The 14,715-nt window shown below is 37.4% G+C and overlaps 3 non-coding genes and 1 pseudogene across 3 annotated transcripts; 1 reads left to right on the forward strand and 3 right to left on the reverse strand.

Moving 5' to 3' along the window:
- Window positions 1-541: 541 nt before the first annotated feature.
- LOC121788105 lies at window positions 542-9,823 on the forward strand (annotated as a pseudogene).
- Window positions 9,824-10,107: 284 nt separating this feature from the next.
- Window positions 10,108-10,179, reverse strand: TRNAP-CGG. The gene has a single exon. It is a non-coding gene; the product is annotated as a tRNA-Pro (tRNA).
- A 974-nt stretch (window positions 10,180-11,153) lies between these two features.
- On the reverse strand, window positions 11,154-11,225 carry TRNAP-AGG. Its single transcript has one exon. It is a non-coding gene; the product is annotated as a tRNA-Pro (tRNA).
- A 3,387-nt stretch (window positions 11,226-14,612) lies between these two features.
- On the reverse strand, window positions 14,613-14,684 carry TRNAP-UGG. Its single transcript has one exon. It is a non-coding gene; the product is annotated as a tRNA-Pro (tRNA).
- Between the last annotated feature and the right edge of the window lie 31 nt (window positions 14,685-14,715).

A 14,715-nucleotide genomic window follows, 5' to 3' on the forward strand; every position in this document is an offset into this window, starting at 1 on the left:
AGTAAAAAATTATGTGAATTTGATCGATCTCACGAGAATTGGAGCATTATCATAACTGGTGTTGTATTAATTGACATAATTACTTTTGATCGTTTAATAACAGTTTCAAAATTTATGATGTTAGTTGATAAATGTAGTCTACATTTTTGTTGTTTGTAGTATACACATTCCAATATCTTGTTTAAAAAGATACTAGTAATACTTGTTTTTAACTTTAAAATGTAAAGACACAGAGTAATTTAAAAAATAAAATAAAATAAATAAAATCAGTTACTCAGACGGGTTGGGTTGGCTTAGGAATTCAAAGTTCAACACTTTCACCACCGCGGCTAAGAACAAAGTGGCGGCGCAGCATAGTCGTCGAGAAAGTCAGTAAAATTAGTACAAAAAAGTATATATAAGAGAAAGAGAAAAAATATGTAAAATAGAATTAGAATAAAATTTTATTTCAATATAAGATTAATTTTAATTGACGGACTACCTATATTAACTGAAGTATTCTTTTTTTTGAATTACCATTACTAAGAAAAATCAATTTTCAGTTATGTTGAAATGAAATCCAAACCTTCGTCGCTCACCAGTCTGACTCGGTGGTCTTTAAATCATAGTAACGATCTAAATCAATTTTCCTCTTTAAATCATAATAACTGATGATTTCTTCTTCCTCTTCTTTGTCAGAACGATTCCTTGCAATCAAGTGGTAATTCAGTTGGGGAATCATGACGGAGGCAGGGCAGGAGGCGGTGGATTTCGCTGCTCTCGTTGGGCGGGCCGCGGAGGAGTCCTATGTCGCGCTCAAGGAATTGGTCGACAAATCCAAGTCTTCGGAGTCGCTGCCAGACTCCGAGAAGAAGATCACGATTCTCAAGTACATTGTTAAGACTCAGCAGCGGATGCTCCGTCTTGATGTCCTCGCTAAGTGGTGCCAGCAGATGTTTTCTGTTTATCAATTTAGTTTTATTTCTCTGCTGCAGCTATTTTCAGCATTGATATGTATCACAATGCTTGTTTAGTTTCTCTGGACTTGTGGTGGATTTGTCCAATTGAAATATTGAGGAATTTAGGTTATCTTGGATAGAATTGATGATAGATTAAGTAGCTGAGTTATGAAATTCTTGATTTCCTTTTTGTTCAGTTAAATAGGGGGTGGAGGGCAGGTTTTTTCAGGTATATAAGAAGATTTTTAGCTTAACTTGTGTGGGAGGGAAGTTTATGACTAAATATGATATGTGTATCTTATAAATTTAGGAACTGGGACTTTATTGATGATTGAAGTTATTGGTAAAATTGGTGATATAGTCATAAGAGTTGCTTGTGAGATAGTGTGCCTTCCTGTGCTGATTCTGATTAGAGGATCTAAATTTCACTTTTTTCTGAGGACCCACATAGTGAATTTGTTTAATCTGGTGGAACTACCCTTAGCTTGTATATAACACAATTTACAGTGTCTGTTGCAAATTGTTTCCTATTAAACAGTAGCTCATCAGATAGGTGGCTGACGATTTACACAAGCTACTTTTTCCTAAATTTGCCGATGATCATATTGTATTCCGTTATCATAATTTCAGAGAAGAGTAAATATCCTATGTTTGATACTATATGTTATTTAGCCTGCTCATATTCTTTGTTGGGTAAAGAAAGCAAGTGTTAATACAATTTTTTTTCTTTTCTCTTGCTATTGGAATCACAGGTTCCTTTGATACAATATTGCCAACAACTTTCATCAACTCTATCCAGTCATGAAACTTGTTTCTCTCAAGCCGCAGATTCCATGTTTTTTATGCATGAGGGACTACAACAAGCTCGTGCTCCCATCTATGATGTTCCCTCTGCCATTGAGGTTCTTCTCACTGGAAGCTATCAGCGTTTACCAAAATGTGTAGAAGATGTGGGCATGTTGGGCACATTGAATGAGGACCAGCAAGGTCCGGCTTTAAAGAAGCTGGATACACTTGTTAGGTCCAAGTTACTTGAAGTTTCACTGCCAAAAGAATTTACTGAAATAAAAGTCTCTGATGGGGTTGTCTTGCTTCGTGTTGATGGGGAATTTAAAATTCTAGTTACACTTGGTTATCGAGGTCACTTATCATTGTGGAGAATATTGCATTTGGAATTGCTTGTTGGTGAGAGAAGTGGACTTGTGAAAGTAGAAGCATCACGACGACATGCTCTGGGAGATGATTTGGAACGTAGAATGGCTGCATCAGAAGCACCATTCATGACATTGTATTCTATTCTACATGAGCTCTGTGTTGCCCTTACTATGGACATTGTTATAAGACAAGTGCAAGCACTTCGACAAGGCAGATGGAAGGATGCTATTCGTTTTGAACTCATATCTGATGGTACTGTAGGGCAGGGAGGGAGCACCGCCTTTGGTCAAGATGGAGAAACTGATTCTGCTGGGTTACGGACTCCTGGATTGAAAATCATATACTGGCTAGAGCTTGATAAAAGTATTGCTTCATCTGAAGCAGGAGCATCCCCATTCTTAAAAATTGAACCAGGTCCTGATATGCAAATAAAGTGTGTGCATAGCACATTTGTAATTGATCCTCAAACTGGCAAAGAGGCAGAATTTAACCTTAACCGAAGTTGCATCGATGTTGAGTTTCTACTACTCAGAGCCATAAGTTGTAATAGATATACACGCCTGCTTGAGATATACAAGGAAGTAGAGAAGAATGTAGAGATCAATAGAACTTCTGGAGATGTCCAAATTAAATTTCATTTGGATGGTTCTGAAACTGAAAATGAAAAGGTACTAATTTTAATGATGGTGTGCATATGTCTTATGCTTCTTTAATCTTTACTAAATGAGGTTTCTGTAATCAGTAAATACAAAATAGTCCCTTTAAACAAATGTCCTAATTTTAATTTAGAATTCGTTTTTGTGTTTCAGGCAGAGCTTCTATTATCGCTCTAAATAGTGACTATGGTTTGCTTAGGCTTATATCTAGTGAGAGAAGATAAATCAGCCTGTGTTCCCCCCAAAAAGCCGAAAAAACAAAGTCTGTCTGTTTTTTTTTCTCTTTCAGAATTTACTCTAGAACTACAATAATTCAATATTATAATTTGACTCAGATTGCCATTTGATGCTTTACACTTAATATTGTATCAGTTGATAACTTTAATAAAACTATTGGATCGCTGTTTTTCGACTCAGGAAGATTTTTATTGTATCCAACTCACAAGTCACAACTATTCCTTGATTTGATGGTGACTCTGTTCAGTATAATGTTTCCCATCTAAATTTAGTTGGTAATTTTGATTACTACTGCCTCCGATCCACTTTCCTTTTTGGTTTGTCCCAACCAAGATGACCCATTACTGTAATTGGAAACACCTTTTACTTTACTCTCTTTCTGGGAACACTAGATTATGTGTACCGAGAATCCATCCCCTGCCAAAGTGATCCTCATAATCAGCTAAGCAGTTGCAAATTGTTGATTTGGGTTGTTATTGCACCATATGTGAAACTGTTCTTATAGATTGATCTCTAGTTTCCCCTCGATTTGGTTCTTATGCATTATTTTTTTTCTAAATATCATTATTATGCACTTTAAACCATGATTTAATTTTTGAATTAACAGATGGATAGTGCGTTTGATTCACAGGAACAGGATGATGAAGAAGTTCTCTATTTGCGTGCCTATGGTTCTTCATTTTTCACTCTCGGAATAAACATAAGGTTTTGCTTACTTCCTTTTCTGTTGCCAATGCCTACCCTCTTTGAATTTTCCACTAGGATATTGACAATATAATATGTCGATCAGTTGATCGTTTTTAGTTTGTCTGATTACTTTATAAGGTGAGGATTCTTTGTTTTCTTCTTAGAAATGTGGTGCTCAGATAGGTCATTGGATAGCTCAATTGATGAGTCTGTACGTAAGATGTTTTGAGATCTCTTTAAGTTTTTGATGAAGTTATAAAAAATCTTATGAACTCAACTGTAATGTGTGAGGATCTGATAAGGTTTTCTTCAGGACAGGTGGATCTAACTTATTCTGGGGGGTGGAAAATAGATCGTTATTTAACAAACTCATTAAGTTTTGATACAACAAGCTCCAAAAATGATCTTATACTATGTCACAATCTTCAAATAGGGATACTAATAAAGACTAAAGACTATTTTCCCTTTCATCTTGTAGGAATGGCCATTTTCTTCTTCGTTCCTCAAAAAATATCATATCATCGAAAACTCTGCTAGAGTGTGAAGAAGGACTGAATCAGGGAAGTATTACTGCAGCCAAGGCTTTTATCAACTTAAGGAGGAATAGTATTCTACATTTATTTGCATGCATTGGGAGATTCTTGGGTCTTGAGGTATGTATAGTTTTTAAGTACCTTTAAGTTGAATTGTGATATTGTCATATTGCTATCCCAAAAGAAGTTATAGAGATGCTAAATTATGAACGCAGTCAGAAAAATGAACTGTAAGATACACAGTTATACAAATGCGCTTTCCATTTACCTACTACTGATGCCTAATATTTTAGGTATCTATGTTATAGCCATTATTGTATAAGAGTGATGAAACACTTGACATGGAATTGAAATGCATCTGATGCCACTTTTAGCAAATGACACACAGTGGGCCCATGTAGGTAATAAACTAAAATGTTGAAACCCGTGTCATTTACAAATTTGTCTACTCCCTCGGTCCCCAAAGAGTATGCACTATTTCCTTTTTCATCCGTCCCCAAAGAGTATGCACTTTCAATTTTGGAAACTCTTTTCTCTCTAATGAGGTGCGACCCATTCTCCACTAACAATACTTAAAAAACTTTCTCTATCTATCTCTCTCTTACTTTACCAATAATGCATTAAAACCCGTGCCGAACCCAAAGTGCATACTCTTTGGGGACGGAGGGAGTATTTTTTTTGGACGGAGGGAGTAGTAGCTATTTTACTTTGTCTACACAAGAGGTTGGACACCCAATAGGCATATTTTCCATTAAGTATTATCTATTTGAGGAAACTAATTAGGTGTGCCCATATCTTCTTGCAGGTATTTGAACATGGTTTTACAGCAGCAAAATTACCTAAAAACCTAGCAGAAGACTCAAATTCTTTGTTCATGGGATTCCCTGAGTGCGGGGGTTCTTATTTCTTGTTGGTGCAGCTTGATAAGGAATTTAAATCCTGTCCCAAGTTGATTGAAGTTCAGTCTGAATCATCGGGGAAAGCTGAGCCATTTGGTGACATCTGCAAAGTTATTCGAGTGAAAAACCTGGACATTTGTGGGATGCACATGTGTGAAGATGAACTCAATTTGAGCCTTCTTGACCGTAGAAAGATGCTATCAATTCCTAATGAAGTTAATGCTAATGGGACTTCTGAACATGGTATTTCTTCTAACTCAAGCTTGGATGGCTCATTGCTTCGGTCTAATGACCCCATTAGTTTTTCCTCTATTGTTGACGAAGTTTTTGAGCTTGCGAAAGGGTCAAATGGACAGAGCTCCTCTTCCACATCTGCTCTGGCCTCTTCATCCAATTTTGGTCCGGGTATCATGAGCATTCACAGCATAAAACCTTCCATGTCATCCCCTAACTGGGAAGGACAAGCATCACAAAATGCACTGAGCAATTTTAAGAGCTCAACTCTTTGTGGGTCTACCAATTCGCTACCCACCAAAAGCCAAGCTATCAAGAAATTAACAGATTCAAAGTCAAATCAAGATTTGGCTGCTCTCAGGTCACCACATTCTGGTGGCTTTGGTTCTTATGGTACAATAGATGACCAGCTTACAGTATCTGGACTTCACTCACCTCGACCTTTGTTTCCTGCCCAGCGTCCTGGCCCTGCGATCTCAGTAATGGGCATGAAGTCTAATGAATCTAAAGCCTTTTCTGTTGAGGCTGTGTCTGGTAGCTTTTCTATCTCTGGATCTAAGCCATGGGCCGCTTCTCACACAGGTAAGGGTTGATCCATATAATTTCTTATTGCTTTTGTTTCTTTGACTGCAATAACCCTCTTGTACTCTTAATCATATTTTTAATGCTTGCCTCTTCCCTTGTTCTCAGCTTCCTCACTGGATTCTGCTGTTTTCGACAACTCAAATCAAGAAAATGTTACCAAACAAGATGGCAGACCTCGAAAGCGCACTGTGTTGGATATGTTAAAATCTATTCCCACACTCCATTCTCTAGAAATGAATGAATCATCCAACAAGAGAAGGAAAATCAAGGAAGTTCCACAAGCTCAACTTCCTCTCACACAGTCAACAATATCTTGTGACCATCCTAATAAAACTGGAGGACCCAGTTTTGCAAATCTTATAGCTGAAGCAAATAAGGGCAAAGCATCTCCTAGTATTTATGTCTCTGCTCTTCTTCACATAGTAAGGCATTGTTCACTGTGTATAAAACATGCTCGATTGACCAGTCAGATGGAGGCACTTGATATCCCCTATGTTGAAGAGGTGGGTCTGAGAAGTGCATCTTCAAACTTGTGGTTCCGCCTTCCTTTTTCTAGAGGTGACACATGGCAGTACATATGTTTGAGGCTGGGCAGACCTGGGAGCATGTACTGGGATGTCAAGATTATTGACCCTCACTATAAGGACTTGTGGGAGCTTCAGAAAGGGAGCAATGCTACTCCATGGGGTTCTGGTGTTCGAATAGCTAATACATCTGATGTGGATTCTCATATTCATTATGATTCAGAAGGTGTTGTATTGAGTTACAACTCTGTGGAGGCTGATAGTATTGAAAAGTTGGTGGCTGATATACAAAGATTGTCAAATGCTAGGACTTTTGCTCTTGGAATGCAAAAACTACTTGGTGCAAGGACTGATGACAAGATAGATGATAGCAATGCTAGCTTAGATAGCAAATCATCTCCTGGAGCAAAATTTGCAACAGAGGGTTCTGAAAAATTCTCTGAACAGATGAGAAGAGCTTTTAGAATTGAGGCTGTTGGACTTACTAGTTTGTGGTTTAATTTTGGCTCAGGAGTTCTCGCTCGCTTTGTTGTTGAATGGGATTCTAGTATAGAGGGCTGCAGAATGCATGTTTCTCCTGACCAGCTCTGGCCTCATACTAAGGTCTGTTCCCCTTGTTTCCCAGAGATCTTCAATTATATTTTGTTTAATCTCTCTGTGTTCCACATTTTCACCACTCGTTCTCACTTCACGGAAGGAAGTATATATCAAATATAGCTTGTCGTAGACGCATAGCCATACAAATGAAGTTTCATAATTCTATAGGAGGACGTGACATTAAAGATTTGGTTATGGGCACATTCTTTATGTTTTAACAACTCTTCCTTCTTATCTTGTGGCAATCTTATTCTTAAATGTCATGTCATATCTAAGAAATTGAACATTCTTCTCCAACTATAAAAATGCAGAAATATGTGTTGCATCTGTGTGTGTTTATTCTTTGAATTACTAATAGTAACTTAACTTGATGGATGAGTTGGTTATACTTGGTTTCTCAATTGCAGAATTGTTTTTTATGCCCCCTAGTCCCTGCAATCGTATAATTTTTCTGTATGTTCCTCATGTTTTTTCCTGTACAAGTACATAAACATATGGGCTTTTTTTTTAATAGTTTCTCGAAGACTTCATTAATGGAGGTGAAGTTGCATCTCTTTTGGATTGTATTTGATTGACCGCTGGACCATTACATGCTCTTGCTGCCGCTACAAGGCCTGCACGAGCTGCTCCTGTTTCCGGACTCCCTGGCATCACAGCTTCTATTTCTTCAACTTCAAAGCAGACTGGATATGTGCCATCTCAGGGTCTGCCTAGCAATGTGAATGCAAACGCTAGTCAAGCTTCATCTGGTCCTGGAGGTAATCCTGGCATGACCCCTCAATCAGGCCCTGTTGGAACTCGCAATACAGCAGCTGTGTTGGCAGCGGCAGCAGCGGCGGCAGCCAGAGGCGGTCCTGGAATCGTTCCTAGTTCATTGTTGCCTATTGATGTTTCTGTGGTACTAAGAGGCCCGTATTGGATTAGGATTATATATCGCAAAAAATTTGCAGTTGACATGCGGTGTTTTGCTGGAGTTCAAGTTTGGTTGCAGCCAGCTACCCCACCAAAAGTTGGTCAACCTATCGGAGGATCCCTTCCGTGCCCCCAATTTCGACCTTTTATTATGGAGCATGTTGCTCAAGAATTGAACGGCATAGATTCTAATTTTCCAGTTGCTCAACAAGCACTTGGATTGCCTAATCCAAATAATCCCAATCCATGTTCAGCTCCACAGTTGTCAGGTGCATCGGGAAATAGTGCCAACCTCTCAAGTGCTACTGCAATATCTGGAACCGGAAATGCTCTAGCTGCTCTAAACCGAATAGGAACTGCTCTTCCAGGAGCACCCAATTTACATGTGGGTAGCCCATTACGTAGGCCACATGGTTCTGGGGTCCCTGCTCATGTTCGGGGGGAACTGAATACTGCTATTATCGGACTTAGTGATGATGGTGGTTATGGTGGAGGGTGGGTCCCCCTCGTGGCACTTAAAAAGGTCCTGAGAGGCGTTCTTAAGTATCTTGGAGTACTGTGGCTATTTGCACAATTACCAGATCTTCTAAAGGAGATCCTCGGGTGAATTTTGAAGGATAATGAAGGTGCTTTATTGAATTTGGATCAGGAGCAGCCAGCCCTGCGCTTCTTCGTTGGGTAAGACACTCAGTACAAAAGCTCTTGCCTGCGTTAGACACTCATAAAATAACACAGTGGAACATGTTTCTTTTTCTGCAGTCTTGAGTTATTTATTTAGTTTCTGATATAAGCAACTGGTTTTGCAGAGGCTGTGTGTTTGCAGTCAGCGTTCACAGAGTTCAGCTTCTTCTCCAAGTTCTCAGTGTGAAAAGGTTTCATCATTCTCAACAACAGCAACAAAACCCGGCCGCAGCCCAAGAGGAACTAACTCAGTCCGAAATAGGAGAGATATGCGACTACTTCAGCCGACGTGTTGCATCAGAGCCATACGATGCTTCTCGGGTTGCTTCGTTCATTACTCTTCTGACCTTGCCAATTTCAGTCTTGAGAGAGTTTTTGAAACTCATTGCGTGGAAGAAAGGATTAGGCCATGGGCAAGGAGCCGAAGCTGCCCCCACACAAAAATCCCGCATGGAGCTGTGCCTGAAGAATCACATGGGGTACAATAGAGAAGGGGTCTCTGATAGTTCGTCAGCATCCAAGAGCAATATACACTACGATCGAGCCCATAACTCTGTTGACTTTGCATTGACCGTGGTTCTGGATCCTGTCCACATACCCCATCTGAATGCTGCTGGTGGCGCTGCCTGGTTGCCTTACTGCGTCTCTGTCAGAGTAAGATACGTATTTGGCGAAAACCCCGCCGTGTCCTTCCTCGGAATGGAGGGCAGCCACGGAGGCCGTGCATGCTGGCTGCGTGGCGACGACTGGGAAAAATGCAAACAGAGAGTGATGAGAAATGAGGAATCGAACGGATCATCAGCTGGCGATGGAAATCAGGGAAGGTTGAGAGTGGTCGCAGACAACGTGCAGCGAACATTACATGCGTGTCTTCAAGGGCTACGAGACGGCATCGGGATGACGTGACCGGTCCATGTATCGTCGACGACTCGCTTTTGCAGGAAACTAACTAGGAGTAGAAGAAAAGGTGACTAAATTCAAACTAGTACTAACTTAATGTTTGATGTACCTTGTGCATAAAAATCCCACAACTCCCACTCGTCGGTCTCTTATTATGTCAGATTAAAAGCAAGTTTTAGTGATTGGTGTTCTATGTCATAGGTTTAGGGTTAGAAATTTGAGGTAACTGTACTGATACTTTCGTTTTGAGTTAAGATGTGATGAAAAACAAATTTTGAATTTGTAGATGAAAGCTTCAGTCTTTATATTACAATTAATAATACAGTATTAAATTCCATTTTTGGCAAATCAAGTTTTTGGTCCTAAATATTATGTTCGGTACTTTTGTTTCCAAATAATATGACAAATGTAATATAGCAGGTCACTAATCCCGTATGATGTCTTTTTTACCAATGATTAATCCAACTAAATATTTTTTGGGGTTGATCTTTTTCAGTTGAATGTTTTCCATGTATTAGCTAAGCCCTTTATTATGAAAATTTAAAATAAAAATCCGATAAATTTAAAATGGGGCATTCCGAGAATCGAACTCGGGACCTCTCGCACCCGAAGCGAGAATCATACCACTAGACCAAATGCCCAGGTTCCTTTATACTTATTGTAGTTTATTATACATTTTTTCAACCCAGGTGTCGGCTAATAACCTTGTTTAACCTTTTCTAGTTGGTAATAGCTTATATGAAGTTCAATTCACCCAAAATTCATGAATTTAGTTGAATAACCAATAATTGATAGAATTATAGTTAAATACTTATGATGTGAAAAAAAAAATCACAATCCAGAAATAAACCACAATTAGATAGGATTTACCTGATCTCACAGAATTTGCTTGATACTAGTATAAGTTAGTTCTCTTTGTTTAGTTTTCAACTTTCATTATTTTTTAAAACTTTTAAACGTCTAGTAAAATAATTTGTTTGAAATGTACCTGAAATATATTTAAATTCATTATTTAATAGCTATACTGATTATTTTTTAATTTTAGTCTTATGCTTATTATAAAAAGGACATAGGGGTGTGGTCGAGTGGCATGAGATTCGTTTATTCTTTACCAAATGATTAGAGATCGATCCCTACCTTTAGGTATGAAGCAGCCTTAAACCCTTGGGTCAATTATCCCATCCATTGAGATGCATATAAATCAATGCGAGAAATAATAATTGAGCTAGTGGATACTCTTGGTAATTAAAAATAAAAAGGTTAAATATAAAAATGAACATTGTTTAATAAAAAATGTATTCTCGTATATTTATGAGTTACATGTTCATTTTTAGTTGAGATAACACTCATTTATATGTGTATTCACTCATCTTAAATAGTTATGAGTAGTTGAGCTTGATCGGTTCAATGGAGATCTACAATTTATAATCTGAATGACCTGTAATTAAATAGCTTGACAATATGATTTGCCCGATTGGCATTCTAGATTCCTAATAGTATATTTAGGTATAGTATAAATTACACAATCTTTGTACTCATTTTCTCATCAAAATTGAGAAATGTACACCAGTTTTATTAATGCTACTTCTACCTTGTAGAGATGAAAATAATAGAAGGGGCATTCCGAGAATTGAACTCGGGACCTCTCGCACCCTAAGCGAGAATCATACCACTAGACCAAATGCCCAATCTGATGCTAGATCTTTACTTGTATATATCTTTATTTAGGTGGTGTTTTTTCCTATAATGCTATAATTTATTACTAAAGTTTTTTATTTTTCTATGTTTTGTTTGTTCCAATTTAGTAATTTCTCATTTTCACAGTAGTAGAGTCATTTTGCCATAGTAAATTTCATAGTAATAGAGTCATTTCCGCCTAACACATTTCTTCTCACCTTTATTTAGCACTACTCGCACCTTTCCTTTTGGACACGGAGATTAAGGAATGGGGATAGACAAAGTCAACAATTACGGCTGTAGGTATAAATTGTTACTAAAAATGGAAAGAGTGCAAATAACTTGGGACGCCCAGAAAGGAAATAAGTGCAAGTAGTGCGGGACGAAGGGAGTATACATTACACACTTTTTCCTTAATTTTCGTGCTGAAAAAATGTGTATAAAACGGAAGAGTAGTACTCTATGATATTTTGAGGGCAAAGGAAAAAGTAATGTTGGATTGATAAAGAAGGTATATTTCTCCGCCGCCGAGAACTATTCGCAAGTTGCACAAGAAGTAAGATTTTCATCCACTAGTTGCAAAGGTATGATTTGGCTTGTAGCTGGTTTGAAATGTTCATTTAATTAAATTATTCTCTGTTATCACTTAATTAAATAATTCTGAATAGGTATATTATACATATACCTATTCAGAATTATTATTGTACGGGAGGATAGATTCGTGTTAATGAGGTAGGTAAATCACAAATTTAATTGAAACTTGACTTTGTGATTTGAGTTTTTGAGTTTTTAATTGGAATCTGGAGCATTTCAAAAGACTTGAATGAGTTATGACTGACAGTGACAGTAGGTAAGTGGATAGTCAAAGATGATAAAAGTAAAAAAGGAAAAAGAAGAGGAAGTCAACATTTGTGAATGGAAGGCATCAAGTCGCATAACTGTATAGATGGATGAGGGCATTCCAAAGCGAGAATCATACCCCACTACACAAAATCCCCTGTTATTAACTGGCAATTGGCAAAAGCTTCGCTTCCTTTTACATGTTTCTCTTGGTTTTACGATTTTCTTATGAACTATAATGCAATTATTGTTTCTCTTCTCCCAACTTGCTTTTTGTGATATTGCAAATACTTTTAAATACTGTATGATTTATTATATATGTAGCCATCTTCTAGGAATGATCCCAATCAATATTTTAATGATTTGTGATAAGGTTGAAGTTTGAGATTTTTGGAGTAACTGGCCTATTATAATTACTTGACAAAAGTGGAATTAATCAATTTGATAATGAAATAGAAAAGAAATGAGTTTAGTTGTGGAATACAATGTACCCTAAAAGGGGGGGCATTCCAAAACCAGACTCGGGATCTCTCAACCAAAGCGAAAATGATAACACTAGACCAACTGCCCTGTTGTTATCTGTCTTCTTAAACATATTCTGCACTAGACCAACTGCCTGTAGTACACAATGAATAACACCCAAGGGCTTGATTTGGAGATGACTAGTTGGCCTAGCTAGGATTTTTGTGTTTTGACAACATATAATACCTGTACTCTTTGATAGACATCATGGAGTGATATGGTGAAGGGTCAAGTGAATTTGAATGACAGCCATATCAATTTAACCAATGTTCCGTTGCTTTAAGAAGGAAAATAAAAGAGTCAATTTTGTTAACCGTCCATGTACCTAACCCGAACCCATATCTTGACACTGGTATTTGGACTGGCATTATGTAGAAATGGGATTTTAGTATCTCTAGCTACTAATTGTGCTTCTATAACTGCCATTGCCAAACAGACTATCCTCATACTTTTCTTTAGTCTGTTTCTCTAGCTTTACTTCTATTGGCAAGTTATTAGCAAGTCTCAGTGATTTCAATTTGGCATTGTTAATGACCATATTCTGCTTCTCTGGAATGCTTTCGGCAAGTTCACCTTAAAGCTTAAAAAATAATTTCTGAAAATATCTGATTTTCTTTCTCATTCATGGAAGATTGAATACCTATTCTCCAGGTGTTATTTAGACTGTAATGTGATATCAGTTTCAGACTTCCAGTTTTACTTGCCACAGTTGACCACCTTCTCATATAATACAACACATAGATAAGGCTTATATATTCATAATTAGAGCTGGGCACTCTGTGAATCGGCTAATGACCTTGTAGCTCTTGCACCACAGGGAGAGTCATAACACTAGGCCAAATATCCAATTGTTTGCTTAAAGCTCTTAATCAAAGTTTTTTAACTGGAAATCAGTCTCCCTCGAGCTCCTTACACCATGTTCATAGATCTCATGTTTTAACGTCATTATTTTAGAAGCCCTGGCATATTTTAGAAAATGTCCTATCAAACTAATAGTTCTAAATGCGTATCTTTTCCTGATGGCTTTAGGGTGTGCTGCTAAATTGGTTCCTCGGTTTTTTTGCGTGTGTGTGTGGTTGTTGTTGTTATCTAATGTGGCTTGATACCTGTTGACTCTTTGGATGGCTAGTTTGTTTAACTGTTTATTCTTATCTAATTATATAATCATGTATAGTGCACTTCGTATCTAGTATCTACATCATAGTTATATCTGTTGAGGGATTTATCTTTGTTGCTGCACTAATGCACCGTGGATCATTTTACATTTAGTGAGGCAAGTGATTTCGCAAATCACAACCTATATAGCTGTTAATGAGTAACAATTCTGTATATGTTAAAAACACATTTTCTTTGTTTGACATTTTTTAGATCTAAGCGATTATAGTTTTCCTAAATGATCTCCTAAAAATTTGTAGTCAAATCTGAGTTTTGCTTCATCATGGACCACATATTGCTATTTAGGAATTGTTTCTTGTCAGACTGTTTTCTTTGATAGGTATAAAAAAATAATTATTTGTAAATTAGCAGAAATAAATGCAGGAGATGTCCATCCAATCTCTCATCTTTCAGATCGAATCTCTCATCTTGTATATGACTGTATACAGTGCTGTATACTTTAGTAGCCATGTAGGAGTCATAGTTAATTTGGTTAAAAAAAAAGAAATTAAGGTTTTCATACAGTGCTGTATACTTTAGTAGCCATGTAGGAGTCATAGTTAATTTGGTTAAAAAAAAAAGAAATTAAGGTTTTCATGCTCACTATTGGATTGGGTAATTCTGAGCATAAACTTGGGACTTCTTGTCTCTGCACTTAAAGGAAGATACATACATTACCACTAATTATATCAGATGCCCTAAAGTTTACTAAAGCTCTTAAATCAACCTGTTGTCTGAACTCTGAATACTTAGTTTGCCATAAGTTTATTGACTAGATTTATATTATCAGTGCACTTATGCATTACACAGTTGACTTTTATTATATTATTATACTATCCTTATTATCTTGTCATTTAAGGCATAAAAATATTTTCTTAGAGGGGCATTCCGAGAATCGAACTCGGGACCTCTCGCACCCAAAGCGAGAATCATACCACTAGACCAAATGCCCTGCGATATACTAAAGCTCTTAGTGAATCTCT

Source organism: Salvia splendens, chromosome 2 (genome assembly GCF_004379255.2).
Source record: "Salvia splendens isolate huo1 chromosome 2, SspV2, whole genome shotgun sequence".
NCBI classification, from domain to species: Eukaryota; Viridiplantae; Streptophyta; class Magnoliopsida; order Lamiales; family Lamiaceae; genus Salvia; species Salvia splendens.